Raw genomic sequence first — 9,941 nt, 5'->3', positions numbered from 1 at the left:
GATGTTGATGCGTCTGTGGTTGTTGTGTGTGTTGATGTTGTGGATGTGGTTGTTATTGATGTTGTGTGCGTGATTGTGAGTGTGGTTGTTGTGGTTGGTTGTGTTGGAGCCTTGGACTTCCATCCGGCACTGATCCTGTGCTCGGTATGAAGAACGCCAAAACGACTGGCTTCAGATTGTTCCCGTTTATTTCAGTACAGCCAGATGTGATGCTCAGCTGGACCTTACCGGAAAGATCTGCAGGATTTCACCTCGGCCTGGGCGATTATATGATCGTGATTGGTGATCGCGATTAATTTCCAGTCGATCACGGTGATCAGCTGTGAGCACATTTACTCAATCAGACATGCCAGAAATGTGCGTGACACAGTCGACTTTTTCCTGCTCAACTTCCGCCTGCAAGTTGTCTGAGAAGTAAACAGAGATGAGCTGAACGTGGAGCAGCGAAGCAGAGGGAGTCAGCCATGCCTCGGCGTTATCCTCTGAAGATGAGGCTGCTGCTGACAGGACAGGCTGCTCCACCCGCTCCGCTGCTAGCTCACCGCTGCTAGCTCACCGCTGCTAGCTCACCGATCCGCAAAGAATCTGGTCTTTTGAGTCCAGGAACTACTTGTGATACAGTTTAACTAACGATCGTTCAGTTCTTCTCTTTTACTGAAAATGACGCTGCATCGCATCATTGAACATATCACCACGTCTTGCCGCTAACGCTCTGTTTCTAACAACATGCAGAGAGCCTGCAGCGGCTGCAGCGCCGGTCTTCTTCTGTGGTGTCTGTGTAAAATAAGGTTGAACATGCAAACAGCACACCTAGTGGCATTAAGTGTAATTGCAATCATGGCGTCGCCTGTGGCCGTGGTCTGAATGAGGATCTCCTGGGGTTATTCCAAATGTTTCAGAAACCAGAATATTTATCTTAACACGAATATTGACTGCACATAAATGTAGCCAGTGTCGTCTTTTCAGGCCACTGCACCATACGAGCAACATTGTAAGAGGAGAAAAATGATTAATTTTGTCTATTTTTTTTATATTATTGTAGTTTTGCACCGTTACATTTTAAATCTAATCTGTCCAATCTAGATTATTTAAATTTTGTACATTTGATGCAAGCATTAATGATGGCAGCAGCATATTTAGCATCATAACTTGAAAATAATGTTTACATTCTAAAGCACCTTCATTATCCCCAGGCGGTTTCTTTAGTTTTTTAATCTTTTATAGCAACAAAAATCCTCAGGGCTGGAAACTGTCACACTTTAACTAACGATCGTTCAGTTCTTCTCTTTTACTGAAAAAACGCTGCATCGCAGGATTTTATTGTCTTGGTGCTAGATTTTTTTTCCCATTTACTGCACTGTTAAGTGAGATTGTTCTTATATTTTTCTATGTTTATATTATTTAATTTGCATTGCTATTTGCTTGGTTTGTTAATAAAATGTTAAACTATTCTATAGTTCTGGTTTTCAGTGCAGATGCTTTAAAACTGGTTTAAAAACAATATAATATATCGTGATTTTAATCGAGATTGAATGATATGAAAAAAAAAATCGTGATCATTTTTTTTGCCATATCGCCCAGCCCTAATTTCACCCCGATTTCACCTCTGATGGTTCAGAGACGGAGCTGTGATTCCATCTTGTCCTGGGCGGAGCCCCGACTGTGTTCGCTGTTGGACAGTTTGGTGTTGATGTCAGCTGCCAACCGAGAGCTGACATCCTGATCCAGGATGTTTGGAACACTAGTGTGTGAGTGTGTGCGTGCGTGCGTGTGTGCGTGCGTGCGTGTGTGTGTGTGTGTGTGTGTGTGTGGCGTGCGTGCGTGCGTGTGTGCGTGCGTGCGTGCGTGTTTAAACTTTAGCAGAACATCTTATAGCCTTGGTGTAGTTCTCTCAGGAACAAGTGTCACAACGGCCTGATGAGCAGCTGGTACAGTTGTCCCATAGTAGTAGTGCTAATTGAAGTACATCCCCAACAGTTGTTTTGATGTTGATGTTGTAGGGGTGGTTGTGTGTGTGGTTGTTTTGATGTTGATGTTGTAGGTGTGGTTGTGTGTGTGGTTGTTTTGATGTTGATGCTGTGCGTGTGGTTGTTGTTGATGTTGTGTGTGGTTGTTTTGATGTTAACGTTGTGGGTGTGGTTGTTGTTGTGGTTGTGTGTGTTGATGCTGTTGTTGATGTTGTGGTTGTTGATGTGTGTGTGCTTGTTGTTGTGGATGTGTTTTTGTTGATGTTGTGGGTGTGGTTGTTTTGTGTGTGGTTGTTGTTGTGGGTGTGCTTGTTGTGTGTGTGTGGTTGTTGTGGGTGTGGTTGTTGATGTGTGTGTGGTGGTTGTACGCGTGGTTGTTTTGATGTTGATACTGTGGGTGTAGTTGTTGATGTTGTGGGTGTGGTTGTTGATGTGTGTGTGGTTGTGTGGGTGTGGTTGTTGATGTGTGTGTGGTGGTTGTACGTGTGGTTGTTTTGATGTTGATACTGTGGTGTAGTTGTTGATGTTGTGGGTGTGGTTGTTGTGGTTATGTGTGTTGATGCTGTTGTTGATATTGTGGTTGTTGACGTGTGTGTGGTTGTTGTGGATGTGTTTTTTGTTGATGTTGTGGGTGTGGTTGTTGTGTTTTTTTGTGAATGTGGGTGTGGTTGTTGTTGTTGTGGATGTGGTTGTTGCTGTGTGTTGTTGTAGATGTGGTTGTTGTTGATAGATAAATATTTTATTGATCCCAGAGGGAAATGTAAAAGGTAGTCTGTGCTCACATTCACACTTAGAGCGATACTTCAACATTTTGGCAAATTGGCCCATCTAGGGCAATTCCCTCGTCATTTAGAACAGCATACTTACTGTTTTTGTGAGGGCGAGCTGTTGTTTATTCAGCGGTGGGTCTGAGGAGAGCTTCACGGCGGACATAATGGAAGTGGACGGTACAGCTGCTTCCCTCGTCAAACTCATCAAATACACAATCCAACAACCCCAAAACACTTTGGTGGACACGTTATAATCCACACATTCACTACGCTGTGGAACACCAACAAATAATATTGTAGCGTTACGACACTGAAGCAAATACTGGGAACTACTTTTTCTTTTGAGATCACTACGCCCAGACGCCATGTTTAGTAAGTAGTTCCGTCTCAGCAATCTTCACATAAACAACTCAATCTCGTAATTTTGCATTAATATTTCACAGCGTAGTGAATGTGTGGATTATAACGTGTCCACCAAAGTGTTTTGGGGTTGTTGGATTGTGTATTTGATGAGTTTGACGAGGGAAGCAGCTGTACCGTCCACTTCCATTATGTCCGCCGTGAAGCTCTCCTCAGACCCACCGCTGAATAAACAACAGCTCGCCCTCACAAAAGAAGTAAGTATGCTGTTCTAAATGACGAGGGAATTGCCCTAGATGGGCCAATTTGCCAAAATGTTGAAGTATCGCTTTAAAATACATTCCAGGATTAAAATAAGTAAAAATAATTAAAAACAGTAGATTACAAAGTGAAGTGCCAAGGAGTTAAAAACATGTTGTGGGTGTGCTTGTGTTGTTGTTGTGGGTGTGCTTGTTTGTGTGTGGTGTTGTTGTTGGGTGAGCTTGGTTGTTGTGTGTGGTGGTTGCTGTGTTGTTATGTGTGTGGTTGTTGTGTTGTGGGTGTGGTTGTTGTGTGTGTGTGGTTGGTGTGTGTGGTTCTTGTGTGTGTGGGTATTGTGTGTGTGGTTGTGTGTGTGTGGTTGTTGTTGATGTTGTTGCGTGTGTGGTTGTTGCATGTGTGGTTGTTGTGGGTGTGGTTGTTGTTGTGTGGTGTGTGATTGTGTGTGTGTGGGTATTTGTGTGTGTGTGGGTGTGGTTGTGTGTATAGTGTGTGTGTGTTGTGTGTGTGTGTGTGTGTGTGTGTGTGTGGCGTTGTGCGCGTGCGGTGTTGTGGTTGTGTGTGTTGATGCTGTTGTTGATGTTGTGGTTGTTGATGTGTGTGTGCTTGTTGTTGTGGATGTGTTTTTTGTTGATGTTGTGGGTGTGGTTGTTTTGTGTGTGGTGTGTGTGTGTGTGTGTGGTTGGTGTGTGTGTGTGGTGGTTGTGCGTGTGGTTGTTTTGATGTTGATACTGTGGGTGTAGTTGTTGATGTTGTGGGTGTTGTTGTTGTGGTTGTGTGTGTTGATGCTGTTGTTGATCTTGTGGTTGTTGATGTGTGTGTGGTTGTTGTGGATCGTTTTTTTGTGATGTTGCGGGGGTGGTTGTTGTTGTTTTTTTGTGACTGTGGTTGTTGATGTTGTTGTGGGTTTGTGTTGTGTGGGTGTGGTTGGGGTATGTGTGGGTGTGGTTGTGGGGTGTGTGGTGTGTGTGGTGGTTGTGTGTGGTTGTTGTTGGTGTGTGGTGTGTGTGGTGGTGTGTGGTTGGTGTGTGTGTGGTGTGTGTGGTGTGTGTGTGGTGTGTGTGTGTGTGTGGTTGGTGTGTGTGTTGTGTGTGTGGTTGTGTGTGTGTGTGTGTGTGGTTCGTGTGTGTGTGGGGGGTTTCTCTGTCTGCTGTCTGGGGCCTAACCAGGGTGTTTTGCACCAAACCAGGATCAGGGATTCAGTCGGCAAACTGTGGTGATCCTGGACGAAGTTAGCCTCACGTCGGTTGAACAAAAGCTGGCCAAGTTTATCCCGGACTAGTTACCATGGCGACTGATGCTCTGCAGCTCGCTGCTCCAGACCAGAGGGGTATCCGACACAAAAGTAGGATAAATCCGACCAGGATAACGAGGAGGCGGGGCTTGAGTCAGCCTCGTCGGTGTTTTCTCGGATTAACCGGTTGCACGTTTGTCGAGCCGGGATCAGAAGACACGGCGAGTCCAGCCCGGGGGCGGAGCATCAGGATCAGGGGCGTCACGGCGTTCTTCAGAAAACCACCAGATCCATCCCAGAATCTCAGACTGAAAAAGGAACCAAGACGAGCGTCTTTCTTCACCGGGACGAGCAGACAATGCTTCTGGCGAACTCCAGTCCTCGAGCGCCGCAGCCCTGCATGTCCTCCATGTCCTCCATGTCCCTCCACGTCCTCCACGTCTCCCTGCTTCACACCTGAATCTCATGATGATTCATGGCCGAGTCCGGCAGAAAGGCCAGATAAGAGCAGCATTACAATCAGCTGTGGTTGAGCAGGGAGACATGCAGGACATGCAGGACATGCAGGACATGCAGGACATGCAGGACATGCAGGACATGCAGGGCTGCGGCTCTCGAGGACTGCAGTTCGCCACCCCTTAACTATATGAAGAAGTAAAACTATAATCAGCAAGAAAGCAACACGCGTGTTGTAAAAAAAGACCAGAAAAGGCCTGGCGCCAACATGTCCAATGAACACCCTGTCCTCACAGACACTGTCCTTCATTACAGTTCCAGGACGGAGTGAGGACTTTTCAACGTCCACTAATAAATCCTGGAGATTTTGCTTAAAGCCTCCCATATGATGTCTATTTTTCCCGTGACGTCATACTCGGTCACCGAAGCCCAAAAACATAGTGTATAAGTTGTTTGCCCCAAATCGATCCTCTGTTGGGAGTTTGAGGCTCTGAGGAGCCCTCCTCACAACAGCCTGATTTTCACAGGCCTACTTTACGGGAGGCACTTGAACGCATCTGGCCACGCCCACTCACACACGGGGGGGCACAGTCAGAGGCGCATCCCCTCCACCGTTTCAGCCTTCAGTTTCATTTTCAGAATGTGGAGTAGCGAGACAAGGAGGAAGCAGACAGGTTTTCCAATGTGAAGGTCTAATGAGGCTCCGGCAGCTCATCCTGCTGGAAGAAACTTCACAAAGTGGAAAAAGCATCATAATCACATCAATCTCTGCTGAATCAGAGCAGAAAAACACAGGGCTGAGAAGGAGTTTTCCGGGGGCTGAACACTTGTCTGGGGCGGCGTCTCCAGCCTGGACGAGGAGCCGTTCGGGTTAATGACGTCACAAACCAGAGGATTTCCAAACCGCCCGTTTGAGCCACAGATTACTGAAAGGTGGAGCGAGCAAGAGAAGGAGACAGAAGAGTAGACTTGTCTCACTTGGGGGCTTTGTGGACCGGCTCAGGACGCATATTACGGTTACAAACCACGGTAAAGGGAATTTTGCATACATATGGGAGCTTTAATGTGGCCCAGAGACGTGCACGTATCGGGTTACATGAAGTTCACAGAACATTCCACTCTGTGCCGTGTTCTCTGTTGAATCAGCTGTTCTCTGCGTGTTCTGTTCCATCCCTCTTCTGTCATGAAGAAACAACACCTGTGGGCCAGAACGGAACCTGCAGCAGCTGGAAACAAGACATCAAATCTTCTGCGGTCTGGTCGGTTACCGGAGTGTCGCCCAGAGAGCCGTTATCAAGCGTCACTCACAGTACAGGCTGTAGTGAAGGAAGTGTTTTGTGTAAAGTCGTTCACTCTGAGACCCCCCCATGTAAGAGACCCCCGACAGCCACGGTGTAGTTCACACTGCTGCTCGTCCTGGCTCCGGTTTCAGTCGGTGTTCTGGGATGGATCTGATGGATCTGGACGCCCCCGATCCTGATGCTCCACCCCGGGCTGGACTCACCGCCTCTTTCATCCCGGCTCGGCAAACGTGCAACCGGAACCCCAGAAACCCCCGACTGGGCGGACTCAGGCCCCGCCCCTCAGCACCCTGGGTTTGTGCAGAACCGCCCCGGTTCCAAAACCCCGGTCACGTTTGATTTGAGTTCCTTCAATGCGTCACCACATGTGGCTGTTGTGCTGTTGTGGGTGTTGTTTGATGTTGTTGATGTTGTGATGTTGTTGATGTGTTGATGTTGTGTGTGTGGTTGTTGTTGGAGTGGTTGTTTTGATGTTGTTACAGGTGTTGTTGTGTTGATGTTTTGTTGTGGGAGTGTTGTTTTGATGTTGTGGTTTTAGTTGTTTATTTATGTGTGTGTTGTGGTGTGGTTGTTGTGGATTTAGTGTTTATTATTGTTGTGGCTGCGGTTTTGTTGTTTTGGGTGTGGTTTTGATGGTGTGTGTGTGGATGTTGTGGGTGTTTGTTTATTATTGTTGTGGGTGTTGATGTTGTTGTTGTGGGTGTGGTTGCCATAGTGACCAGCGCCTCGGACTTCCTGCTCAGCCCTCTGGACCCTCAGAACGCCGAGCGGCTTCGGGTGAAGATCGCCGATCTGGGAAACGCCTGCTGGGTGGTGAGACGCCTCCGTCGCCTCCGTCGCGCCGCCTCTGGCGTCCTGCTCTGGGGTGAGCCGACCAATCAGACGGCTCGTCTGTCTCTGTCTTCCAGCACAAACACTTCACCGAGGACATCCAGACCCGGCATACCGGGCGCTGGAGGTCCTGATCGGGGCCGCGTACGACCCGCCGACATCTGGAGCACCGCCTGCATGGTACCAGCTCCACCCACCGCACCCCACCCACACCAAGCTCCACCCACTGCAGCCCCACCCACACCAGAGCTCCACCCACTGCAGCTCCACCCACCCAGCCCCACCCACACCAGAGCTCCACCCACCGCAGCCCCACCCACACCAGAGCTCCACCCACTGCAGCTCCACCCCCCAGCCCCACCCACCACCAGAGCTCCACCCACTGCAGCTCCACCCACCAGCCCCACCCACCCAGAGCTCCACCACTGCACCCCCACCCACACCAGAGCTCCACCCACACCAGAGCTCCACCCACACAGAGCTCCACCCACCGCAGGCCCACCCACACAGAGCTCCACCCACCAGAGCTCCACCCACACCAGAGCTCCACCCACTGCAGCTCCCCCACACCAGAGCTTTGATTTGATTTGATTTATTTGGATCCCCATTAGCATGGCAGTGCCAAAGCTATTCTTCCTGGGTCCATACAACATCTTCACAATGTGTCAAAGCAGCCACATTTCTACAAAACAATCCATATACAAATTCCAAAACAAAACACAAACAAATACATACATAAAACAAACAACAATACAAGACCGCTCCCAGGTCAGTAGAGATACACAACATTCACAATCATCTCTATGTAGATCCACACATATTGCACATTGGTCACACAAAAACTCAAATCTCTTTTGCCCTTCCATCTTACACCTGAACACCCTTGAAGCAAAAACCCTGATGTAACAATTAAATTCAAATCAGATTTGACAGTCACCCATTCATTTACTGTTTATGCCAGGAACCATTTCTGTTGCAAAGGTGCAATTTTAAGTAATACTTGTAATTCCAGTTGACCCATATTAAGTCTCTATTATACACAGATGTTTTTGACCAACTTCTTGAAAATTATTTTGCTGTTTTCTTGTGCAATATTTTCTGGTAGTTTATTCCATTCTTGCATAGCTTATACATAACCATTCATTTAACTGTATTTGTTTTTGATTTAGGTCATGTAAAATTTCCTCTGGTAGCATGTCTGGTTGCATAGCTATGTCTAGCTGAACTAAAATATACATTTTTATACAAGATTGATGGTTTTTTTGTGATTAAAATGTTTCTAAAGAAAACCAGTAACGAATACAATATCTTTCCTTTACCAGTAACCAGTCCAAACACTTGTGCATATATTTGTGTCTGTAACCACAATGCAAAGCTATTCTTGCTCTATTTTGCACAATTTGCAACTTTTTTATATTTTCTTGTGACGTACCAGACCAGATTACTGGACAGTAGTCCAGAGATAATACTAGAGATTGCAAGACTAGTTTAATTACACTTAGTGACATGAAAGCTGCACACCTTTTCACAACAGAAACAGCACTTCCCATCCTGGATACCATCTTATCAAGAGCTCCACCCACTGCAGCTCCACCCACCGCAGCCCCACCCACACCAGAGCTCCACCCACTGCAGCCCCACCCACACCAGAGCTCCACCCACTGCAGCCCCACCCACACCAGAGCTCCACCCACTGCAGCTCCACCCACCGCAGCCCCACCCACACCAGAGCTCCACCCACCGCAGCCCCACCCACACCAGAGCTCCACCCACTGCAGCCCCACCCACACCACTCGCTCACCCACTGCAGCTCCACCCACACCAGAGCTCCACCCACTGCAGCCCACCCACACCAGAGCTCCCCCACCGCAGCCCCACCCACACCAGAGCTCCACCCACTGCAGCTCCACCCACGCAGCCCCACCCACACCCTCTCCACCACTGCAGCTCCACCCACACCAGAGCTCCACCCACCGCAGCCCCACCCACCATAGCTCCACCCACTGCACTCCACCCACACCAGAGCTCCACCCACCGCAGCCCCACCCACCCCAGAGCTCCCCACCCACTCAGCTCCACCCACGCAGCTCCACCCACACCAGAGCTCCACCCACCCAGAGCTCCACCCCTGCAGCCCCACCCACACCAGAGCTCACCCACTGCAGCTCCACCCACCGCAGCTCCACCCACACCAGAGCTCCACCCACTGCAGCTCCACCCACCGCAGCTCCACCCACACCAGAGCTCCACCCACTGCACTACAATTCTCAGTTGTGTTCTTGTTGTGATTGTGTGGTTGTTTTTCTTGTGTAGTGTTGTGGTGGTTGTGTTGTTGTTTATGTTGTGCTGTTTGCGTCTGTTCAGCCGGCTGTTGTTGTTCCAGGCGTTTGAGTTGGCGACGGGGGATTATCTGTTTGAGCCGCTTCAGGAGAAGATTACACCAGAGATGAAGGTACACACACACACACACACACACACACACGCCCGTGGCCAGACTCAGTGTGTGTGTGGTGTGTGTCTCTGCAGACCACATCGCTCACATCATGGAGCTGCTGGGTCCGATTCCTTTGCCCTTCGCTCTGTCTGGCAGGTACTCCAGAGAGTACTTCAACAGAGAGGTGAGGCTGCCCGTGTGTGTGTGTGTGTGTGTGGTGTGTGTGTGTGTGTGTCCTCACTTCTGATGGGGTTTTGCACCCAACATGAGCTCTCTGCCCCCCCCCCCCCCCCCCCCCCCCCCCCCCGGCGAGCTGCGGCACTCTCCCTA

At 49.0% G+C, this 9,941-nt stretch overlaps 1 protein-coding gene across 2 annotated transcripts in view; it reads left to right on the top strand.

Annotated features, from left to right (window-relative positions):
* LOC115408444 (natural resistance-associated macrophage protein 2-like) overlaps nt 1-9,941 on the top strand; it is a 918,259-nt gene that overhangs the window by 340,785 nt on the left and 567,533 nt on the right. The window lies entirely within an intron of this gene.

This window comes from Salarias fasciatus, chromosome 20 (genome assembly GCF_902148845.1).
Source record: "Salarias fasciatus chromosome 20, fSalaFa1.1, whole genome shotgun sequence".
NCBI classification, from domain to species: Eukaryota; Metazoa; Chordata; class Actinopteri; order Blenniiformes; family Blenniidae; genus Salarias; species Salarias fasciatus.
This window is presented reverse-complemented; position numbering and strand designations above follow the sequence as displayed.